Here is a 24,773-nt window from a genome sequence, read left to right on the forward strand (position 1 = left end):
CCAGAAGAGTGGAGGCTGTTATAGCAGCAATATTCCAACATCTAGTGCAGTGGTTCTTAACCTTGGAGGTACTGAACCCCACCAGTTTCATATACGCATTCACCGAACCCTTAATTTGAAAAATATGATTTTTTTCAAATTCAAAACATAGGTATATATTTTACTGGTGCACAAAATGAACCGTGCATCAACATCACTGTGTTCAAAGAACAAAATCATCAAAACATGATTCACACAAAAACAAAAACATAATAATGAATATTTACTGCAAATCAGTGTGACTTCTGCTGTTGCCTTTCAGAGACCAGTTCAGAAATGTGCGGCTTCACCTTGGCAAGTGCCACTCTCATGTCTCATGATGTCATGTCTCTCATGTCATTTTCTCCACAAAGTCTGTTCCTTTTCTTCGTTTTATGTCCAGCATCCGCAAAAAGGATTGCTCGCAAAGATATGTTGTAACAAACGGTATGAAAATCTCCAGAGCTTTCTTAGCACTAACAGGGTACGTTACCATTTGTTGACACCAAAATGTTGAAAGCGTTGTTGTTCTGAAGAGTTGCTGTTGAACCTGGCTCTGCTGAATTTCAATGATTTCATCGAGGTATTCATCATTGACATCTGTTGTCTCAACACTAAACGTGAACGGCTGTCTCACCCATGCTGGATATGACTCTCTTGTAGGGAAGTATCCGTCGAGAGACTTTACAAGCTCATCTAAGTGTGTGGCAATTGCTTGCTTCAGTTCCGCAGGTACAGAAATGTCTTAGATTCCAGATACATCTTCGATCTTACTTACACAGTCGTCCAGCAGGGGAAAGTTTGCGAAGTTATCGTTCTCTGTTCGTCGTTTCCATAACGGTAGCTTTTTTTTAAAAGCCTTCAGGTTTTCCTCCGCTTCGATGATGTTGACTCCACCGCCCTGCATCTTTTGATTGAGATGATTGAGAGCTGCGAAGATATCGGCCATGTACGCTAAAATGAGAATGAACTCAGAATTTTTGTAGCAATCTGCATGACAATGTTGGTGCTCTTGCAAAAACAGGGCTAATTCCACACGCACGGCGAAAACACGATTCAGCACCTGTCCCCGGGACACCACCGAACGTTAGAATGGTACAGAAGTACCTCGAATTCAGAGCCCATTTCTTTACACAGCTCACTGAAGATGCGGTGCCTCAGAGCACTAGTTGGCACATAGTTCACACATTCCACTACAATATTTAATACTTCTGCCAGTTTTGGAGGCAAGGTTTTTGTTGCCAACGCATGCCTGTGCAGAATACAATGCGTAACAATGATGTGTGGTGCATCGGCTTTCACTAGCGCACCAAAACCAGACTTTCTTCCCAGCAATACTGGGGCTCCGTCCGAACAAACTGCAGAAACCATATCCCACGAAAGATTGTTGTGGATGACTTCTTCAAAGACAAGTTTCTTCACATCGGCTGCCTTAGTTGTTGTTGTAAGAGGCTTACAAAATAAAAAAAATCTTCCTTTATCACGTCGTCTTTCACATAGTGCACAAATACAGCAAGCTGGCTTAGATTGGAAACGTCTGTGGTCTCGTCGAGTTGAAGGCTGAATTTTGCCAGGCTTGAAATCAGATCTGCAACTACTTGAGCCAAGATGTCTTTGCTCATGTCCTCTATTCTGTCGCTGATGGTGTCATTTGAAAGATGAATTTGGGATAACTTAACTTCAGCCTCTTTTCCCAGCATGATATTTGCCATATTCAACACAGCTGGTTTTATGAGTGTTTCACCAATGGTGTGTGGTTTGCCCTGCTTTGCGATCAGGTAAGCAACTTCGTACGATGCTGTGAGGATCAGTTTGTTGATGGGTACAAAGCCGAGAACAGGCAGAGTAGCCTTTTCATCGAATCTGGCTCTCTTCACCTTGAATTCAGCGAGCGTTGTGTTCTTGTATTTTCCATCTCCATGCAGCTTAAGGAAGTGTTCTTAGTTTTGCTGGTGCTAGACTAGAATTACTCAACTTGGCATTGCAAATCATGCAGTTAGGACGCTGACTCCCATCACATTCCGTTATACATGTGAATCCATATTGTACACTTTCTGATTTTGCGCGACATAGTAAGTATGAAGGGATTAAAATATGAAGAAAGAAATCACAAGACATACCATCATGACAGTCACAAGTCGACTACTGGGCACACCAAATTCCCTGCAGCACAGATACGCAAAGCGATGTAGCGTGATCACCTGCAGCCAATGATGGCCAAGCGGGGCGTGTCATCACGAATCATATGAGTCGGATGTGTCTTGACATCCGCCGAACCCCTGAGACTGACTCACCGAACCCCTGGGGTTCGATCGAACCCAGGTTAAGAACCACTGATCTAGTGGAAAGCCTTGCCAGAAGAGCGGAGGCTGTTAAAGCAGCAAAAGGGGGAACTCCATATTAAATCCCATGATTCTGGAATGAGATATTCGACAAGCAGATGTCCACATACTTTTGGTCATGTTGTGTATAATAACCATCATATCGAAGTAAACTTTGAGTTACGCGATGATATCGTATATGGTCCTCCCACTACGACGACTCGGGAAACTATGCAGTTTATTAGGCTATACATTAAATACATTATGAACTTTACATGGTGGTGAAAATGCACGGTGATCTTGACGCTAATTTACAATAAATATCGAGGGTCTGATTCTGATGATCGATGCTTGACTGCCATTTACAAATTTAAAAATATTCTCTTATCCATAATAATCTCATGTAGACTAGCCTACCTGCACTGTATCTGCGAGCTGTTGGCACACATGCCAAGACCAGAGTAGGCACATTTACTATTTAAATGCAACAGTTTGTGACAAACAGATAGAATTGAAAACACCTTGAACTTTAGATTTTTTTTCAGTACATGGAAACTTAAGTGAAAAAGTACATTATGTGTGCCCACTACAACACACAATCAATTGCCTCTTAATTGGTTGACAATGTCATTGGAAACACTTATCATCCTTTCTTTTTCCCACAAAAAAATATATGCGCCATTTTCACATATGTTGATGTTGGGGTGGTGCTGGAGATGATGAATATGAAGTAGAAATCTTTTGAAACTTCCCTTTAAAACATCAATGCCTTCTGTACTTAATGCCAAGGGTCTTCTGTACTCTGTAATTACAGGTTTCACATACTGTGGTATACTAGTAGGAGAGTGAATAAAAGTGTAGTCTGAGTAGTTATTTCTGATGAAATGTGTGATCTGCCTGCCACACAATACAAAGTTGAGTTTGATATAGTAGTTTATCAACGTAATCAGAACAATTATTTTTCTAAATTTTAACTTAGACTATATTCTGCCACAAAAATACTTTTAAAAGAGCTAAAGCAAGTCCTAACATTTTTCTAAAAATAGAACATGTACATTAGTTAATACTTGGTCATTTATGTACTTAAAATGATCTGACAAATGAAAATCAGAAAGCATGTCAGAGCACATGTCTAGCCATGCAATATGAGCTCATTTGACAACTGCTGCTCAGACATAACTCCCTATCACGGGCTGAAAGACAAGTTGGGGGAAAAAGGACAAATGTCCTGTTAATATCTAGAATGATCCACTGGCATACCTGTTCGGCACATTGCTAGTGGATGCAGCACCCTGGAGGGCTGCATTGGCCTGAAGTACAATGAGCAGTCAGTAAACAACCTATTAGAAATAAAAAAAGGCTACAACTGCACCATGACCAGTCTAGAGGGTTCTACCGCTTGGTGTGTGTGTGTGTTGCTATTGTTCTGTTGGGAGAGGGGGCGGCAGAGGCTTCATTGTTGGCATGAGATGGACCCAATTCAATAAATAACGTGGCAGGTCAGCAGATAAGCTGCCACCCACACTCCTGCTCATCAATTAGACAAACACACATGCCTCAGCAACTACAACCTCTCCCAGAGTTTCATCTCTTGAACTTGCAATATAAATGATTACACAAACAAATTCCTTTACAAGTAAGTACTTGTGTTGCCCTTTCAAATGTGGCCTTTGCAATACACTATGATGTGTTGACATTCTTTTGATTCAGGATAAAATGTTACTTACATTTTCATGTGTCCTTATTGATCCGCTGACTTTGAACAAAATGTGATGTCGCCTAAACTCCCTTAAAACCAGACTCCGTAACGTAATTGAAATATCAAACTGTCGTGGCCGCTGGGCCAGCCACCCTTTTATCCATAGCAACAATTCACGGCTATCAACGTTAACAGCAGAAACATTTCTTTCTAATTTACATAGACAACAAAAACTGTGGTGTAACGATAGCGGCGTTATCGGCTTGATCTCTCGCAGTGCAAACGCAACAGAAAAAGTCGACCCTCAGCAACTAGCCTATAGAGCAGATTTGAATTATAAAGTAAATCACCATCAAAAGGTTGCAATAGTAAATTCGACATCAGAGGAAAACAATTTGTATTTATTAGGGATCCCCATTAGCTGCTGCCAAGGCAGCTAATGGGGTCCAAACACACCAAAGCATCCACATTCCATATAAAAACAGTGAACTATGGTTGTACTGAATGAGCTAAAGATAACAGTACTTTATACAACATCCCTAAACCAGCACATATCCACAACAGAGACTGTTCAATACCACCATACAACATTATCACAACGTGTGTGTATGAATGGGTCTGTACCTTTGTGTGTGTCTCTTCACAGTCCCCATTGTTCCATAAGGTGTATATTTACCTGCTTTTTAAATCTGATTCCACTACAGGATGTTGAATATAGTTCCATGTAGTCATGGCTCTATGTAGTACTGTGCATCTCCCATAGTCTGTTCTGGACTTGGGGACTGTGAAGAGACCTCTGGTGGCATGTCTTGTGGGGTATGCATGGGTGTCTGAGTTATGTGCTAGTATTTTAAAAACAGACAGCTCGGTACATTCAGCTCTTACAAAAACAAGTAATGATGAAGTCAATCTCTCTTCCACTTTGAGCCATGGAAGATTGACATGCATGTCATTAATGTTAGCTCTCCATGTACTTCTAAGGGCCAGCCGTGCTGCCCTGTTCTGAGACAACTGCAATTTTCCCAAGTCCCTCTTTGTGGCACCTGATCACACGACTGAACAGTAGTCTATCTGCAACAAAATTAGGGCCTGTAGGACCTGCCTTGTTGATAGTGTTGTTAAGAAGTAGCGCTTTATTATGGACAGACTTCTCATCTTAGCTACTGTTTTATCAATATGTCTTGACCATGACCGTTCACAATCCAGGGTTACTTCCAGCAGTTTAGTCACCTCAACTTGCTCAATGTCCACATTATTTATTACAATATTTAGTTGATGTTTTAGGGTTTAGTGAATGATTTGTCCCAAATACAATGCTTTTAGTTCTAGAAATATTTAGGACTAACTTATTCCTTGCCACCCACTCTGAAATGAACTGCAGCTCTATAAGTGTTGCAGTCATTTCAGTTGCTGTAGTAGCTGACATCTATAGTGTTGAGTCATCTGCGTACATAGACACTCTGGCTTTACTGAATGTCGTTAGTAAAAATTGAAAAAGTAAGGGGCCTAGACAGCTGCCCTGGGTAATTCCTGATTCTACCTGGATTATGAAGGAGAGGCTTCCATTAAAGAACACACTCTGTGTTCTGTTAGACAAGTAACTCTTTATCCACAATATAGCAGGGGGTGTAAAGCCATAAAACACATTTTTTTCCTGCAGCAGACTGATCAATCATGTCAAAAGCTGCACTGAAATCTAACAAGACAGCCCCCACAATAATTGTATCATCAATTTCTCTCAGCCAATTATAAGCCATTTGTGCTGTGCTTGTTGAGTGCTGTGCTTGTTGAGTATCCTTCCCTATAAGCATGCTGAAAGTCTGTTGTCAATTTGATTACTGTGAAATAACATTGTATCTTGTCAAACTATTTTTTCTAAAAGTTTACTAAGGGTTGGTAACATGCTGGTTGGTCGGCTAATTGAGACAGTAAAGGTTGCTTTACTATTCTTGGGTAGCGGAATAACTTCCCTCCAGGCCTGAGGGAACACACTTTCTAGTAGGCTTAAATTGAAGATATGGCAAATGGGAGTGGCAATATCGTCTGCTATTATCCTCATTCATTTTCCTACTAGATTGTCAGACCCAGGTGACTTGTCAAAGTTGATAGACAATCATTTTTTCACCTCTTCCACACTAACATTACAGAGTTCAAAAGTACAATTCGTGCCTTTCATCATTTGGTCAGATATACTTGGATGTGTAGTATCAGCGTTTGTTGCTGGTATGTCATCCAAGTTTGCTAAGTGTACTTGTCTTGCCAATGAAAAAGTCATTAAAAGTAGTTTGCAATATCAGTGGGCTTTGTGATGAATGAGCCATCGGATTCAATGAATGATGGAGCCGAGATGTCTTTTTCCCCAAAATGTTATTCAACATGTTTGGGCATAGTTTGTTTTTATTTAGTAACATGATTTCTTAATTTGCAGTATGTTTGCCAATCAGTTGGGCTGCCAGTCTTATTTGCCATTCCTTTTGCCTCATCCCTCGCAACCATACAAATTTTAAATTCCTCATCAACCCAAGGGGATTTAACAGTTTTACAGTCATTTTCTTAATGGGTGTGTGTTTATTAGTAACTGGAATAAGTAGTTTCATAAATGTGTCAAGTGCAGCGTCTGGTTGCTCTTCATTACACACCACAGACCAGAAAATATTCTTTACATCATCAACATATGAATCACTACAAAACTTATTGTATGACCTCACATACACTATATTAGGCTCAGCCTTTGGAACTTTGGTTTTCCCAGATATGGCTATTATACTGTGATCACTATATCCTATGGATTTGGATGCTGCTTTAAAGCAAACTTCTGCAGCATTAGTAAAGATGTGATCAATACACGTTGATGATTTAATTCCTGTGCTGTTTGTAAATACCCTGGTAGGTTGACTGATTACCTGCAACCTGGTTGATGATGAAAGCCAGTCAAAATTTATATCACCCAGAAAATATACTTCGCTCTTGATATCACATTCTTTATAAAGCATTTCACAGATATTATCCAGATACTGACTGTTAGCACTCTCTAGCAGCTAACCACAATAATGGGCTAAAGGTGAGGCAGATGAACCTGTAGCCATATTACTTCAACAGTATTTAACATAAGATATTCTAAGCTTTACAGGAATGTGGGCGTACAGCCCAGTACATCCCTGGGGCCAAGCTTCCTGCAATCCAGGACCTATGTAATAGGCGGTGTCAGAGGAAAGCCCATAAAATTGTCAGAGACCCCAGTCACCCAAGTCATAGACTTTTCTACGCTACCGCACGATAGCGGAGTGCCAAGTCTAGGACCAAAAGGCTCCTTAACAGCACCAACCCCAAGCCATAAGACTGTTGAACAATTAATCAAATGGCCACCAGACTATTACATTGACCCTCCTCCCCTCCATTTGTTTTGTACACTGCTGCTACTCGCTGTTTATTATCTATGCATAGTCACTTCACCCCTACCTACATGTACAAATTACCTCTAACCTGTACCCCCGCACACTGACTCAGTACCTGTACCCCCTGTATATAGCCTTGTTATTATTACTTTAAAAAAAAAATATTACTTTAGTTTATTTGGTAAATATTTTCTTAACTCTTCTTGAACTGCACTGTTGGCTAAGCGCTGGTAAGTAAACATTTCACTGTAAGGTCTACACTTGCTGTATTTGGCGCATGTGACAAATAAAGTTTGATTTGATGTCCTTGATGATCTTTTTGGCCTGCCTGTGACATCAGGAGGTGTTCTTAATGTTTTGCTCCCTCAGTTGACGTGTAGAGATTCTCACCCCAATAACTGTCCCTTTATACTCTGCCTCTATATTTTATCTGTTAACTTCTTAATTTTCCAACTTATTTAGTCTAAATAAAACCTTGAATTGCTTATTTGTAATAGGATAACCAAATTGATTAAATTTGATCAATTAATTATACCAGTAGTTAAATCAATAAATTATCTAGAATATCCATAACCAAGTCAGAACTAAATCCAGCATAACATCAAAACAAAAAGATAATAAATGATACAGTATCTAGCTACTGCCATGTATATCAGGCATGATTAGGCACATTTATCTAAAGTAAAAACAGTTTTAGAGAGAAATATACAACAGTAAATTGTTGTATTGTTTCTCCTCCCTATTAGCCAATATTTGTTATTTAGCTCTGTTGGGAATCCCGTCATTCGTCATTTTGTGAGATTTAAATGCATCCACGGTCATAATCATAACCCTTGTCAATTGTTATAGCTAACTAGTAAAATTATTTACCTCTGTTGGGAATCCCGTCATTCGTCATTTTGTGAGATTTAAATGCATCCACGGTCATAATCATAACCCTTGTCAATTGTTATAGCTAACTAGTAAAATTATTTACCTCTGTTGGGAATCCCGTCATTCGTCATTTTGTGAGATTTAAATGCATCCACGGTCATAATCATAACCCTTGTCAATTGTTATAGCTAACTAGTAAAATTATTTACAGTTGCTGATGTAACTGTCAATTCTCACAGAAACTTAATTTGGAAGAAAGGATGTTTGACATGCTTTTTACATTTGCATCACAAAACATTTTTGAGAAACAATCTGATATCCGATCCAGACCCAAGTGGGTCCAGGTACTAAATTCTGAAATTTTGTCTCAGATCTGGGCCTGGTCTAATATAATTGCCATGAGTCTCAGGTATGTGCAATTAAAATAGATTTTTTTTTCAGTTGGACCGGTCCTCTGTTAATTGAATGCACTGCAGGAGGTGATGAGAACTGCGTGAGCTTATTATGTGTGACAGCAAATTGAAACTCAATAAAAACATATAGCTTAGGCCGGCCAGGTCCAGCTGAAGAGGGAGAGCGAGCGAGAGGAGCCTTGTCCTAGGCTACTGTTGATTGCGCTGATGATAAAGGCCTTTTTCACTGTTGCAAAATAAAAGCTGCAGAAAAAGAAGAAAAAGGAATATAGCGAAAGAAGCCGACAAGGGGAATGTCCTCCATTTGGACAAGTTTTAATACTGTCGTGGACAAAAATGAGAAGAACATACTTGGCGCGACCAAATGTAGGCCTACTGTGCAACTCACGACTCAGGTTTGATGCGGCCAAGACGGGGACCTCGCAATGAAGGCAGTGTGCACTGGCGCGCCATCAAACGCCGACCACTGAACTTGAGGGGAAGAATAATCTGGCCAATATTGATATATTGATGGCGCTGGCCTGGTCGGAGGTTTCGCTCTCTTTGTACATTCAGATCAGAATGGGTCTCTCAGAACCGAATGGGCACAGGTCTGTTTGGGTCTGTTTTTTTCACCTGGCTTTTCAGGAACGGGTTTGACTGTCCTTGGGTCCATTCGGAGCAAGGCTACGTTTTTGAAAACGTACTTATACATAGAGTTGGAAAGCCAGGGATCCATTTCCCATGACGACCTCTTTTATACATGCCTGCTTTAAGACCTTATGATCCATGAACCATACAAACATATTGGTGTCATTATACTCTGTTCTAAAATATGGAGTATGTCTAGACTCTAAATAAATCTATTCAACATCTCAAAAGTACCCTTTTTGATTATGAGTGTGTGGCATCAGCACTGCGTGCGTGAGCTCGTTCAGAACAAGGTAGGCTTTGTTCTCTCCCACTCTCTAAATGTATTTAAAAAATAAAGAAAAATTAAATCACTAAAAATTGAATTTGTAACCTCTGAAAACATTGTACTTTACTGTCAATATTAGTCACATTCTGTATAAACAATGTTATTGCGTGGTGTCAGGAATTCATGTTAAGTTTGTCTTCCTGAGGTAACATGACCAAGATAGCTTGCTAGCAAGGTCACATTATCACCTCGTTAGCATTCAGTGTTCGGCGGCTAGCTACCATTGTTTTAGTTTCATCTTCTAACAGGAGAGATAACTAATGTATCAACATTCAGTCCCCCCTGATGTTCCCTTCCCTTTTGCCATTGTGAAACCAGGCAGTTTCTGTATGAAATGTGTGTGTGTGGGGGGGTTGTGTTCATTCATAAAATCTGGTCTCAGATTCACTAGCCGTCACATTTGAGATTTTGTTCACTGAGACGTTTGAAACAATATACTTTACAATTACATCACATTTCCAGTGGGCTCTCTGCTAATTTTGAAGTGATGATCAATTCTATTAGCCCAACCAACACAGTGAATGGGAAAATGGATTCAAAGGGAACTCCCTCTGCTGGTGATTTGCTGAATGTGCAATCCTAAAGTAGGGCTGTGATTGGTTAATGACATAAATGTACATTTCTATGTATAAAATGGGTAACATCTTTAAAAATCCAAGACAATCCACTGGACATTTGACGTGCTTGAAGATTATATTGTTTAAAAAAAATAACCAAAACGGGTAATTTTGAGATGCTAATATTAATACTTTTAATGTTCAATGAATGTGAAAAATTGTACTTCAAAATCTAGACACTCGTCATTTGTACAGTTCACAGATCATAGGGTATTAGATGCATATACAGTAGGTCTAAAAAGGGCCTAAAATTGGAACTTTCATCATGATTTTCCCCAGCAAAAATGACAAAAATGCAAAAAAGGAATCCCCCAACAGACCTTATTCACACTTGTTAATAAATTGTGACCTATAAATAAAAAACCTGTGACATTCAAACCTAAATGCAAATTAGCAAATTATAAATCAATATCATTCCGATTCCTTTTCCCAAATGGATTGTGACAAATTTCAAACTCAGAAAAATATAAAGCAGTATCATTTTCGTGGTTGAGTATACATAATGCCTGCCAATTTGAAAAATAAATGGCAAAGTCTGTTTGATATTTCATTTTCATGGCACTGATACAACACCGGCATTTTTGAAAGTGTCATGTACAGTTGAAGTCGGAAGTTCACAAAAACAAGTTTTAATGACTCCAACCTAAGTGTTTCAACCATTCCAAAAAAATATTGTTAAACTACAGTTTTGGCAAGTTGGTTAGTGCATCTACTTTGTGCATGACACAAATCATTTTTCCAACTATTGTTAACTTCTTTGGGATAGAGGGCGGAATTTTGACGTCCGGATGTAAAGCGTGCCCAAAGTAAACTGCCTGCTACTCGGGCCCAGAAGCTAGGATATGCATATATAGTTGGTAGATTTGGATAGAAAAAAACTCAAAAAGTTTCTAAAAAAAAATCAGCATACCACTGATTTCAATGCCTGGCACTTTTATAATAGGGCGAAATCGTCCCCGATTGCAGTTCCTAGGGCTTCCACTAGATGTCAACAGTCTTTAGAAAGAGTTTCAGGTTGGTTTTTGTAAAAATAAGGGAGAAGTTTTTTCTAGTGGCTCCCATTTTGGCTGTAGTGTTTCCAAGGGCATGGCCGAGAGAGCACGTTCTTTTTGTTTATCTCCGGTAAAAACAATAATTCTCTGTCTTAAATGTTGTTCATTTGCATATTATGGTACCTAAGGATTGATTATGAATGTTGATTGACTTGTTTGGATAAGTTTTGGAATTCATTTTGAAGGAAGGTAACCGAGTGGATTAATGACTGAAGCGCGCCAGCTAAATTGAGTTTTTATGGATATAAATAAGGAATTTATTGAACAAAAGGATCATTTGTAATGTAACTGGGACATTTTGGAGTGCCAACAGAAGAAGATCTTCAAAGGTAAGACACATATTAGATTGCTATTTCTGACTTTCGTGTCGCAACTCCCTGGTTGAAAATGATTTGTTATGCATTTGTTTTGTTTCGCCTGCCTTCTATTCCATTAATCAGATGCTAGTGGACAGGGCAACATGTCATGGACAAACAGGAAGGAGTGACCTGAAGCACTTTGCCAAGCTAGTTAAAAAACATGAAACAAGCAGAGTACATCTGGAATGCTCACTGAAGCTAGCCATGCTAGGTAAAGCTAACATCGCAACACAGCTGGAAGAATTCTATCATGTCAGTATTCAGAAACACAACGAGGAAGTTGATTAGAATCGGCACTTTTTATCCAAGCTAACTGACTGTGTCAAGTTCTGTGGCGTATTTGAGCTGGCACTTAGGGGACATGAAACAGAAGAATCAGAGGACCCGGGAGTGTTTAGGGGACTTGTTGATTTTGTGTCATCGCTGGACAGGTCAATGAAAGCGCAATTGGACAATGCAACAGTTTTTAAAGGCACATTCAAAACCATACAGAATGAGCTACTGGACTTTAATCTCACCACAATCCAAGGACAGATTGTATAGGAGTTGACTTCATGTCCATACAAGCGGATGAGACAATCGTTTAAGCTACATGGAGGGATTTTGGGGATTCGTAAAATTGGAAGGAGGGACCAATGCAGATACCATCAGCAAGCCTCTTCCTGAAAATCTGGGCCTACATTTTCCAGAGCAAGCAGCAGACAAGGGGAAGCTTACAGCTCAAAAATATGACTGGGCAAGGGTGATGCGTGGTTCAACTGGCATTAAGACGAAATTCAAGACATATACCCGAATGCCTACCTTCTCCACTGTTACGCACACCAACTCAATCTGGTGATGTAAAAAGCAGCATCAGCAGTTACATAGGCTTGTGTATTTTTCACAGATTTAAGTGGGCTCAACCTTTTTCTCACATTCCCACAAAATGACCGATGTGGTGGACAGCAGTGGCACACTCTCCAACGCATCCTAGACCTGGAAGTTCCAGATCCGTGTTGTAAACACTGTGCACAAAAACAAAGATGATGTACTGGAGTGCTTTGAAAGCATTCCAATATCACTGTCAGATCGGCCAAGGGACTCACAAGGATGTTACAGGACAAGGATGTCATTTTTTTCCTTGATTTGTTCCAGCACATACTACCCCAGCTGGATATTCTTTTTGCAGACCTGCAGAAAAGAAGCATTGATGCTGTGCAAGCCCTGAAGCACTCAAATGCTTTATGGATGCTTTGTCTATGAAGGTGTGAGACACTGTGCCATCTCTCTGTGCCCAGTACACTGACACCAGAAGAGGTGTTGCTGGTGGTGACAGGCAACAGGCACACTAGGTAATATAGCCTATTTAACCTAATAAAAATTACATGATTATGTCATGACATTGGCCTCTTTGGGTATAGCAACCCCATCCCCCACTCCCTGCCTCCCCCTTGCCCCCTTCAACTAGGCTGCTGTGGTCAGAGGTCGTAAATTCCTGAGAAGACCCTGCCACATGGCCACACAGTATAGAGAGAGTAGATTTTCATGGAGAACAAAGGAAATCCTTCCACCTCACAGAACTTGAGGTACGAACAAATTGCATGTTCCGGAGAAAGTATAAAGGATCGGTGAAGAATCCAGCTACGAACTGGTCCGTTTGTCACAACCTGGGGAAGCTCATGGGAGACGGTGTGGCCACATTACCATAACGCTGTTTATATAATAGCCTCAGATATGAGGGTTACATCTAATTGTTGTATAAGATGAATGAGCGAGTATGATACTGTTTACACAATTTTACAATGTGATTTTGGACTGTTCAATGAAGGAAAACTCAAAAAGGGGATTGGAGTTAACTAAATCAGAGGACCGCCCGAGCCCAGTTAGGGTTAGGCCTCCTGGGACAGCCCTCTTCGGCCCTTCCGAGTAAAACCCCCACTCGGGTTTTCGATCAGCAGACCGAGCTTACCTCAATTACGAGATGGCTAAAGGTTGCAGACCATGTTTTTCTCCATTAGGAGAGTACAAAGGTTGTAGACCATTGCTGAATCTTTTAACCATACCACATGGTTAAACTCTTAGACTATCGATACCGACAGAATAAGAACAAGTCTTTGATATTGATTACTAGTCTGCAGCTAGGAATTCGGTATCGCTGAACGCGAAGAACGACAACCGCCGAAACATCCACTCTATAAAGAATGTCACTCTGAACAATCCCCTCTAACCACAAACGAGAGAGCGAGAGAGAAGGACAATTCTACAAAAGAAAGACTTTTCACCAGCGATCAAGACGACACACTGAGCGTAAATATATATATTGATTGCAATTGTTCCCGAATGAGTGAGCGTTCAGGTGTAAAGGATTAGCATTTCAATTGTTATAATTATCACTCTGTAGTGACTTCTTAGTCGACCCCCACTTCCCCTTTTGTCTGACAAGCCGCCATGCCGGTTTAGCCCACTAGGGCACATTCTCCTATCATTTCATGTAACCACATTTACCTTGTTTGTTTGTTTAGGCATTTCTGTGAAATACTCAGTTAGTAATAAATAAATGATTTAAGACAATTGATGTATGGATGACTCATAGTGAAGACTGGGTTTGTGCAGATAACCAACAATTTTCGATGTTTGGAATGAGAATAACGTGAAGTAAATAATTCATTAATTCGAAGATGAATGGTTCAGATAAAATATCTGAAAAGTTATTTTAGGAAATGATAACTTTGTAATCTGAATATTTTTCCTTGGTGCCCCAACTTCCTATTTAATTAAATTTACATGATTAATCAGTCTAATCGCGTAATACTAATTACAGAGAATATTTGATAAAAACTCTAAGTCTTCAGTTTAATGATAGTAAAGACAACAATTAATTATTGTTATCTATAATAATATTGTGTTTCCATTAGACCTATACTTGATATCGAGTTGTATGGATAGAGTGCAAGTAATTTCAATGCATAGGCTACTGCTTGTCAATTTGAAATAAGAGAACACAAATAAAACCCTTTAAGCCATCTCTCCCTCCCTAAGGTGTGACAATCATTCAGAACGCATTAGAGTGTCAAATTTGAGAAACAGATGCCTCACAAATCCTCAACAGGAAGCACATTAAAAAGTACCTGCAAAACACCAGTCTCAACGTCAAAAGGGAAGAGGAGACTCCGGGATGCTGGCCTTCTAAGCAGTGGGTGGTGTGCGCGCACCCGAAGCCTCACTAGAAGACCGTTCTGGCACCCTCTCCTCCAGAAGGCGTTGATTTGGGTCGGCCTCTGGAATCAGATTAAATGCCCTGGGAGGTGCAGACAAAAGGATCCGTTTTGGGAAAGAGGTATTCCTGGTCATAGTGCTGGTTGTGCTTGTAAGTTGACATCTCTCTGATATCCAATAGTCCTTCCCGGTTGTATGTCATTACACTTAAGGTTTTCTGGGCCAACAATGTAATAAATAATACATAATTATTTTTTATTTTTTTAAATACTGTTTCCTAAGGACTAGAAGTAAAGCTGCCATCTCTATCGGCACCATCTTGTGTTAATCAGTACTTTAGCTATATCAGGCCTGTGAGTACATGTGCTGAATTTGCAATGCGAGAGATCCTGTGACTGACAAATGCCTCATTTAACACAATTTTCGCTCAATCTTTAAAAATCCAAATAATGATCAATACCGAAATTTAAAAATGGCAATGTTTATTTGTCCTTAAATAATTGTTTTCCTTAGCCTATGGAGAGCATTTAATTAGGTAGCCTATTTTTTGGTTAATCAACAGGCATGGCAAAATAGTTAGGCATTTCTCTGCAATATGCTTTTTTATGTTGGGATTGTGTTAAATTGTATAGCCTTTCATGTAACCTAAACATTTCTGATTATGTAGAGGGGTAAGGATATGGCTGTGTTATTTGATGTCATGTTAATCCGGTCAGGCCTTTTGATTTTAACATTTGGAATGTTTTGGTTATTTTGGTATTTTGGTTATTTTGAGATTTTGGTTAAAAGACTCTGGTCACAAAAAAGGAAATGAAACAATATAGCACATTACTTCTTTAATACATGTACCGTTTTAGAAACATTACAAAGCATGCTGATCCATTTTTTTGTGTTCTGATTTCAAGTTTTCATAACAATCGGAAATCTGTATTTTTGGACACCGATTTGGTCACAGAAAAAATGTACACCTTTATTTAACTAGCCAAGTCAGTTAAGAACACGTTCTTATTTTCAATGACGGCCTAGGAACGGTGGATTAACTGCCTTGTTCAGGGGCAGAATGACAGGTTTTTTACCTTGTCAGATCGGGGATTCAATCTTGCAACTTTACAGTTAACTAGTCCAACGCTTAAGCCTCTCATTGCACTCCACGAGGAGCCTACCTGTTACGCAAATGCAGTAAGAAGCCAAGGTAAGTTGCTAGCTAGCATTAAACTTATCTTATAGAAAACAATCAATCATAATTACTAGTTAACTACACATGGTTGATGATATTACTAGTTTATCTAGCGTGTCCTGTGTTGCATATAATCGATGCAGTGCACATTCGCGGAAAAAGGACTGTCGTTGCTCCAACATGTACCTAACCATAAACATCAATGCCTTCCTTAAAATCAATACAAAGAAGTACATATTTTTAAACCTGCATATTTAGCTAAAAGAAATCCAGGTTAGCAGGCAATATTAACCAGGTGAAATTGTGTCACTTTTCTTGCGTTCATTGCACACAGAGTCAGGGTATATGCGATAATAATAAACTTTTTGTTTTTGAAATTATATTTTCCGGACTCTACCATATTAATGACAAAAGGCTCGTATTGCTGTGTGTTATTATGTTATAATTAAGTCTATGATTTGATATTTGATAGAGCAGTCTGACTAAGCTGTGGTAGGCAGCAGCAGGCCCGTAAGCATTCATTCAAACAGCACTGTTGTGCGTTTAGCCAGCAGCTCTTTGCTGTACTTCAAGCATTGCGCTGTTTATGACTTCAAGTCTATCAACTCCCGAGATTAGGCTGGTGTAACCGATGTGAAATGGACACAGCTAGTTAGCGGGGTGCACGCTGATAGCGTTTCAAACGTCACTCGCTCTGAGACTTGGTGTATTTGTTCCCCTTGCTCTGCATGGGTAACACTGCTTCGAGGGTGGGTTTTGTCGATGTGTTCCTGGTTCGAGCCCAGGTAGGGGCGAGGAGAGGGACGGAAGCTATACTGTTACACTGGCAATACTAAAGTGCCTATGAGAACCTCCAATAGTCAAAGGTATATGGAATACAAATGGTATAGAGAGAAATAGTCCTATAAATACTATATTAACTACAACCTAAAACCTCTTTCCTTGGAATATTTAAGTCTCATGTTAAAAGGAACCACCAGCTTTCATATGTTCTCATGTTCTGAGCAAGGAACTTAAGTTAGCTTTTTCACATGGCACATATTGCACTTTTACTTTCTTCTCCAACACTTTGTTTTTGCATTATTTAAACCAAATTGAACATGTTTCATTCCTTATTTCAGGCTAAATTGATTTTTATTGATATTAAGTTAAAATAAGTGTTAATTCAGTATTGTTGTAACTGTCATTAGTATCGGCTTGTTTCGGCCCTCCAATAATCGGTATCGGTGTTAAAAAATCCTAATCGGTCGACCTCTAACTCAGACCCTCAAAAGATTCCCGCGAACCAAGTTTGGCTCATTTAAAAAGGGAACCGGACTGTGGAATTTAAGTGCAATGTGAACAAGTGCTCAGTGATTAACAGACATTTCAGTATTTATTCTGGTTATTAAACAACTGACTGACGTCGGTTCAAATACTTGAATTCCATTTCGTTTTGTTTTTTTGGGAGACCATCTCGCCATTTCTCTAGAGAGAAATCAAATCAAGAACTATGAGGGTCGCTGGGCTGAAGGGAGTTGAAGGGAGCAAATATTTAACCTAGTTCAGCACAGAAATGTGGTAATTACCTACAATGACCATAATCCATTGCGCCTGATATTTACAGCTCGGATAGAGATGGATACACTTTTACACCGGTTAGGTTAGGTACATAAAGACCGCATAGACCAAATGAGACAGGAATAAACAACTTCGAGAGAGGGATAGTATGCCTTAACTACTTTGAAGAACTAGTAAAAATTATTTTGTCTAAAGACAGTACAATGTGAGGATCACAGAGAACGTTGTCTGGCGTTTTGCCTGCTACTGCCTGAGTGGAGATGAGATGACTAAGGAATGAAAAATAAAGTCATCAAATAAAAACTAATATACACAAGTGAAATATTTTAGAGAAAAAAAAAGTCTGCTGTTTTTGGATATTGACTGCCAAGGATGAACAGAAATGTCAAAATATGTTTTTAGTTGAAGATTATTTGTTTGCAATATGTGATCTATAGGGTGAGATCTTCATAAGACGTTTATTCGATTGTGGGGTTTGAATAGTGTGAGAAGAAAACATATTTGGTAAGATTCACAACAAAGTGTACAAAATCTATTCTTAAAGGGGCAGTAGCCTTCATTGAGTGTACAATTTTCAATTACAGCATTATTTAGTCTGCAGTTAGAAAATTAATAACTATTTGTTCAGTTACCAATAATATTTACATGTTAATATTATCTTCTGAGTAATTATTATGTCTCATATTTTAATTAAATGCAATCTATTAGCTTCCAAAATGTAAGTTGGTATATCTAACTGTTCGATAACGAGTTAATTTTGGAAAATGATCTTGGGTCCTTTCTAAACATCGCTTTGAATTCACATTGCTAATTCATACCACAAAATACGTGAAGTGAACTGGAAAAAAATAGAGTCCTCATTCAAATGCAAGGGCAGTGGGAATACTTTTTTTTTTTTTTTTTTTTACCCCAGAGTGCAATCCGTTATTTTAAAAGGGACTATATATGAAAACACACTTAGTGTAAACAAGCGTAACGGTAGGGTGGGAATCTGTTGGCTACAAACAAGTATAGGCTTTGACAGAAGACAAATTATGCTTTTGGAAAGTAAATAAAAAACCTGTTACAAGTCGTTTTGTCGGCATGGGTTATTCCAACGTCACGTCGCAGGCCTAGGTTACAGCCTAGGCCTGCAGGCATCATATTTTGTCAATGTTTTCTCTCGCCTCACAAACCTTGACAACGACGAGGCTACGTTTGCCAGATGACTGGTAATGTCATCCACTGCCTAGTTCTCAACCTATACACATCCGTCCTGCTAGTGGTATGGTGACACAACCATCTAGAATTTAGGTACTCAGTTCACGTCCCTCGTTAAGTAGCCCTAAGAACTTTTGTGTTCTGTTGCCGTGGTTGAGTAGCCTATAGTCATACAAAATGTATAGATGGGGAGAGTAATTGATTGCTTTTCATATATTAAGCAATAATTTAAAAAACATGTTAATTGTATAAAACGCATAACAATTTGCAACTGGTTTCATGTTCACTTATGGGAGTGGAACGACAAATGTAGAGGTAACAATATCGCCATAGCTGCAGCACTTCAACTACAGTGTAGCAGCCTATATTCGTGGTAAGTGTGTGACTGTTACAAAGTAGCCTATAATGTGACAGCTGATCTGCTCTGTATGGACGGACATCTGTCCCTCATCATGTGATCGTTGATGCGTTCTGCTTGCATGAAAAGAAAATAGATCTGATGTAAAAGCATAATAAAAGCAAAAGTTGCCTCCTGATAGCTTACCTGTAGCATCCGTGATGAAGTTACCGAAGTGGTCAAATCAAGTCTTTTATATTTCAGTCTGGCAAGTTATCTAACTTTCGGTCCGTGTTGCTGTCTTTCGTTGATACTCAGGCAATAAATGCTGCGGCCACATCCACCGCCTACTGCAACTAAGATAAAATGTTCTTTACAAAACAGACACGTTCACTGTCTACAAATCACTTCCAAAGCTCATTGGTTAGACACTTTACAAAAAAAGTCGCTTGCCAACACTTGTGTCATAGTCTTGGAATCAGCTGTCATCCTATGAAAGTTGAATCTCAGGGTCGTTCCCCGTTTACTTAGAAAAATATATAATGGCGAGATGCTCATGTCTCCGCCCTAACAATGGGAGTCGTTGTCCCAAAGGCGGGAAGGCGGGCGACAAGCTTTGGTCCAAAATAAACCCATCGAAACTTATTGGGCTTATTTTGGACTGATTTTGGCAAGAGTGAAACCTCTCGCTTCGCCTCTTCCTCTCTGACGTCAACGTCACCTCCCCTTTCATGAGAGGGACCCAATGGCTGCCCTTTCTCTGCCTGAATGAAAATAAGACATGGTTTTACCACAGATAGACCAGACAGATATTTCAATTCAATTCTATTTAAGGGGCTTTATTGGCATGGGAAACATGTGTTAACATTGCCAAAGCAAGTGAGGTAGATAATATACAAAAGTGAAATAAACAATAAAAATGTACAGTAAACATTACAGATACAGAAGTTTCAAAACAATAAAGACATTACAAATGTCATATTACTTATAGAGTGTTGTAACGATGTACAAATGGTTAAGGGTACACAAGGGGAAATAAATAAGCATAAATATGGGTTGTATTTACAATGGTGTGTGTTCTTCACTGGTTGCCCTTTTCTTGTGGCAACAGGTCACAAATATTGCTGCTGTGATGGCACACTGTGGAATTTCACCCAGTAGATATGGGAGTTTATCAAAATTGGATTTGTTTTTGAATTCTTTGTGGATCTGTGTAATCTGAGGGAAATATGTCTCTCTAATATGGTCACACATTGGGCAGGAGGTTAGGAAGTGCAGCTCAGTTTCCACGTCATTTTGTCTTCTTTTGAGAGCCATGTCTGCCTACGGCGGCCTTTCTCAATAGCAAGGCTATGCTCACTGAATCTGTACATAGTCAAAGCTTTCCTTAAGTTTGGGTCAGTCACAGTGGTCAGGTATTCTGCCACTGTGTACTCTCTGTTTAGGGCCAAATAGCATTCTAGTTTGCTCTGTTTTTTTGTTAATTCTTTCCAATGTGTCAAGTAATTATCTTTTTGTTTTCTCATGATTTGGTTGGGTCTAATTGTGCTGCTGTCCTGGGGATCTGTGGGGTTTGTTTGTGTTTGTGAACAGATCCCCAGGACCAGCTTGCTTAGGGGACTCTTCTCTAGGTTCATCTCTCTGTAGGTGATGGCTTTGTTATGGAAGGTTTGGGAATCGCTTCCTTTTAGGTGGTTGTAGAATTTAACAGCTCTTTTCTGGATTTTGATAATTAGTGGGTATCGGCCTAATTCTGCTCTGCAGAATACATCCAGTGAAATACATATTTCACTGGATGTATAAATGTGAGAGGAAGCCCAGTGGCCGGCAGTGGGAGAAGATTGAGCTAGATGGATTTTGGCCGATATTCTGCAAGTTTTCTCATAAATTAAACATTTGATCTCTATACAGTGTTCTGTTTCCAAAACTATAATCTATAACAAACAGAGTGCACTAAGTTTAGTAGACTTGACTTACCTAATTGTTTATATAGATTACTTTGTTTAGGACGATTACCTTAGATAGTGGGCGTTTTCCTAATGAACGTCATGCATATTCAGTGAGGCACAAATGGTCTTCGTCCTCTTCTTGGCGGTAGCTAACTAGCTTGTCCCAAGTAGATATCTAGCTGGCTAGCTAATTCACAACTAAAAAAACAAATCATACTTGGCTTAAATAGCTAGAAATCGATTTCTTTGCAAGTTTTCCCTCTACTAGTACTCCTTTTGTGAATCAACTTTTTTCATGATAAGAAACATTTGCCATCAATAAATACCTTGTTCACTGTAAAATGGAAGGGAGGAATATCCCTTTTCTAGTTTCCAGATGTTGAAAGGTATTTCATAAATAATAAAGATGCATTTGGAGTAATTATTACATGGTGAGGCACACGTTGTTAACTATGTCATCTGTAGTGTGCTGTATCCATGACTACCCATTGAATCAATCACCAAAGCAATAATCACTGATAGATAAAACATGCTAGCTACCAAATCAAATCAAATGTATTTATATAGCCCTTCGTACAGACACAAATAATAGTACTACACAGACCATACACGTAACGTTAGCTGGCTAGCCAGCCAGCTAATGTTAGCTAGCTAACAGTACACTTTAACTTGAAATGAAAATTACTTTCTGATAAAATTAGAAATGTGTAATATCTGAAAATGTAGCTAGCTAGACTCTCTTACCTGTATATATGGATGGACGCTTCTCTCGCTCCCTGTCACAGATGCCTTGGTTGCCCTTAGTTTGTGTTCTCTTTTTGACATCGTCTGCATTTTTTCAATCAAATGCATTTTTTCCTCAATCAAATGTCAGTTCTGCTACGTGATTTTTCAAAAAATCTGCTTTAGGTCCTCCAGAATCCATGTGGAGAGAACACTTATGCAGTTCTGCTAGTGAGGAGTCATGTGATGTCTTTCAAAAAATGATCTGCTTTAGAAAGGTGATGATCCATGGCAAGTAGCCTCTCCATTGATGATCCATGGCATGAAGCCTCCAGTGATGATCCATGGCACGAAGCCTCCAGCGATGATCCATGGCACGAAGCCTCCAGTGATGATCCATGGATCCACGAAGCCTCCAGCGATGGCCTCTGAGATCCATGGAGCCTCCAGCCATGGCAAGGCCCCCCAGTCCATGGTAAGAGCCTCCAGCGATGGCCCCCAGTCCGGAGCCTCCAGCGACGGCCCCCAGTCCAGGGCCGGCAGCGAGGGTCCCCAGTCCGGGGCCGGCAGCGAGGGTCCCCAGTCCGGGGCCGGCAGCGAGGGTACCCAGTCCGGGGCCGGCAGCGAGGGTCCCCAGTCCGGGGCCCGCCACGAGGGTACCCAGTCCGGGTCCCGCAACGAGGGTCCCCAGTCCGGGGCCCGCAACGAGGCTCCCCAGTCCGGGGTCGGCAACGAGGGTCCCCACACCAGAGTCGCCACCAAAGTGGGGTGAGCCAGAGGTGGAGCGGGGTCTACGTCCCGCACCAGAGCCGCCACGGCGGATAGATGCCCACCCGGACCCTCGCCTATAGGTTCAGGTTTTGCGGGCAGGGGTACTGTCACGCCCTGACCTTAGAGAGCCTTTTTATGTCTCTATTTGGTTTGGTCAGGGTGTGATTTGGGTGGGCATTCTATGTTCTTTATTTCTAGGTTTTGTGTTTCTATGTTTTGCAATTTAGCAGGTCTCCCTACTGTGTGACAAGTGTAAAGCCTCAGAGGATTCCTTAACTCATCTTCTTTTGGCTCTGGCCCCTACTCAATAATTCTTGGAGGAACATCTTGATTGGTACTCAAAGGTATATGAGAGGGCCATTGACCCTGACGCAGAACTCGCTCTCTTTGGCTGCTCAGAGTCTATTCTAAGATCGTCCTATGAGGAACAACAGGCTCTGATGTTTGGAATGGTGGCTGCCCCAAAAAATGATCCTGACAAAATGGAAGTCTCCTCCCTTGTTTCAGTAGATGGCTAGCAGAAATGATTAACACCTTTAACTTGGATTTAAAAAATTTAAAAAAACATTTTAGGACCAACAGCTTTTTCAAGGATTGGGGTCTATTTCTGGACCAACTGGACAGAGACTGACTGTGAAAACTGACTAGGAACACTTACTGTTGTTGTAACTGTCATTGTTGCTCTATTCTTGTCCCATGTCTTGCCTAAGCAATACTTCCTTTCATATGTCTGGCAGCTGTGTTTTTTCTTTTTTTTTCTTGTGTGCTTTTGTGTTGTGCTAAATTGCAAAAGAAAATCCTTTAAAATAAAATATACAAAAAATATATAATAATAAGCTTTTGTTTTCCTATTAATTTCCATGGGCCATAGCATTGCGATTAATGTTTTTTTTTGCCATCTTCTGATTTTTATGAATAAACAGTTATCGGGAATAAATAATGTAATTTCGATGCCCCCCCACACATTATCGTTGCTTACCTTACAGATCACAAAGTCAGCAAATTTCCACTCCATTCATATGCACATCTGATTAATACACTGGCTTGTCTAGCTGGCATGTTTTCATTTTTCAGACCTTCCCTTATTTACATTGAAATAATATTATTTCTGAAGTCTTCTATTATGATTTTAAGAAAACCATAGCTTATTAGTACATCCTTGTGGTTGAATATATATCAATTGTATGTCCTATGATACAACAATAATTCATGTTGAATTAACAAATACCATCAAGGGATACATTACAATTTACAATAATGAACACCTTATGAAACAGCTGTGAAAACCAATCTGGCAATATTTTAGATTTAAATATATAAAAGTTGATATTTTTGGTACATTTGTGTCAATTTACTTTCACAGATTTTTTGCATACTCACATGGCCATCAAAGACTGAAATATAATAACTAAAAACAACCCATGCTTCCTTTAACTCTGGATGCAACAGATTGGTGACTAGGTACTGGAGTTTTTGTCCAAAGGGGAACAGAGCAAGCAAGAAAGTGCTAGCTCCATCAAGACAGTCTCGTTGGAAAATGTCATTCGGCAATGCCGAGAATTTTAATTTCGAGGGAAGTTTTGAAGCCTATTTGAAAAGGCTAGAACAGTATTTTGAAGCAAATAAGCTCAAGTATGAGGATGATAAGTCTAAAGCCATTTTTATGCAATTGTTGGCAGAAAGACTCCAAATTTGTTAATGGACGTGTGTGCACCACAGAAACCAAGTGAAAAAACATTACAGAGTTGGTCGCGCTGTTGAAAAATCCCTATATACGAGGACAAATGTTATTGCTGAAAGATGCGAGTTTCATGCAAGGAGTCAACTTGAAGAGTTGAATACTTGGCTAGTTTAAGAAAACTATCAGCCGCATGTAAATTTGGTCCGTTTCTTGAAGAGTCATTACATGATAGATGTGTGCCTGGTAGAGACTGGATCAGTCAGTTGAAATGGTTCTGCCCTGCCTGGTAGAGACTGGATCAGTCAGTTGAAATGGTTCTGCCCTGCCTGGTAGAGACTGGATCAGTCAGTTGAAATGGTCCTGCCCTGCCTGGTAGAGACTGGATCAGTCAGTTGAAATGGTTCTGCCCTGCCTGGTAGAGACTGGATCAGTCAGTTGAAATGGTTCTGCCCTGCCTGGTAGAGACTGGATCAGT

At 39.8% G+C, this 24,773-nt stretch overlaps 1 protein-coding gene across 3 annotated transcripts in view; it reads right to left on the reverse strand.

The window, feature by feature from the left end:
• Positions 1–19,855, reverse strand: part of LOC112224063 (dynamin binding protein) — a 123,979-nt gene extending 104,124 nt beyond the window's left edge. For 2 of the 3 annotated variants that reach the window (XM_024387353.2, XM_024387351.2), the window contains exons 1-2: positions 19,382–19,855; positions 14,813–14,982 (exon numbers count right to left, since the gene is read on the reverse strand). The gene's annotated coding sequence lies outside the window, so the exon portion shown is untranslated. The remainder of the gene's footprint in view (positions 1–14,812; positions 14,983–19,381) is intronic. The other variant, XM_024387352.2, reaches the window with a different exon arrangement.
• Positions 19,856–24,773: the final 4,918 nt, after the last annotated feature.

Source organism: Oncorhynchus tshawytscha, linkage group LG25 (assembly GCF_018296145.1).
Source record: "Oncorhynchus tshawytscha isolate Ot180627B linkage group LG25, Otsh_v2.0, whole genome shotgun sequence".
NCBI lineage: Eukaryota > Metazoa > Chordata > Actinopteri > Salmoniformes > Salmonidae > Oncorhynchus > Oncorhynchus tshawytscha.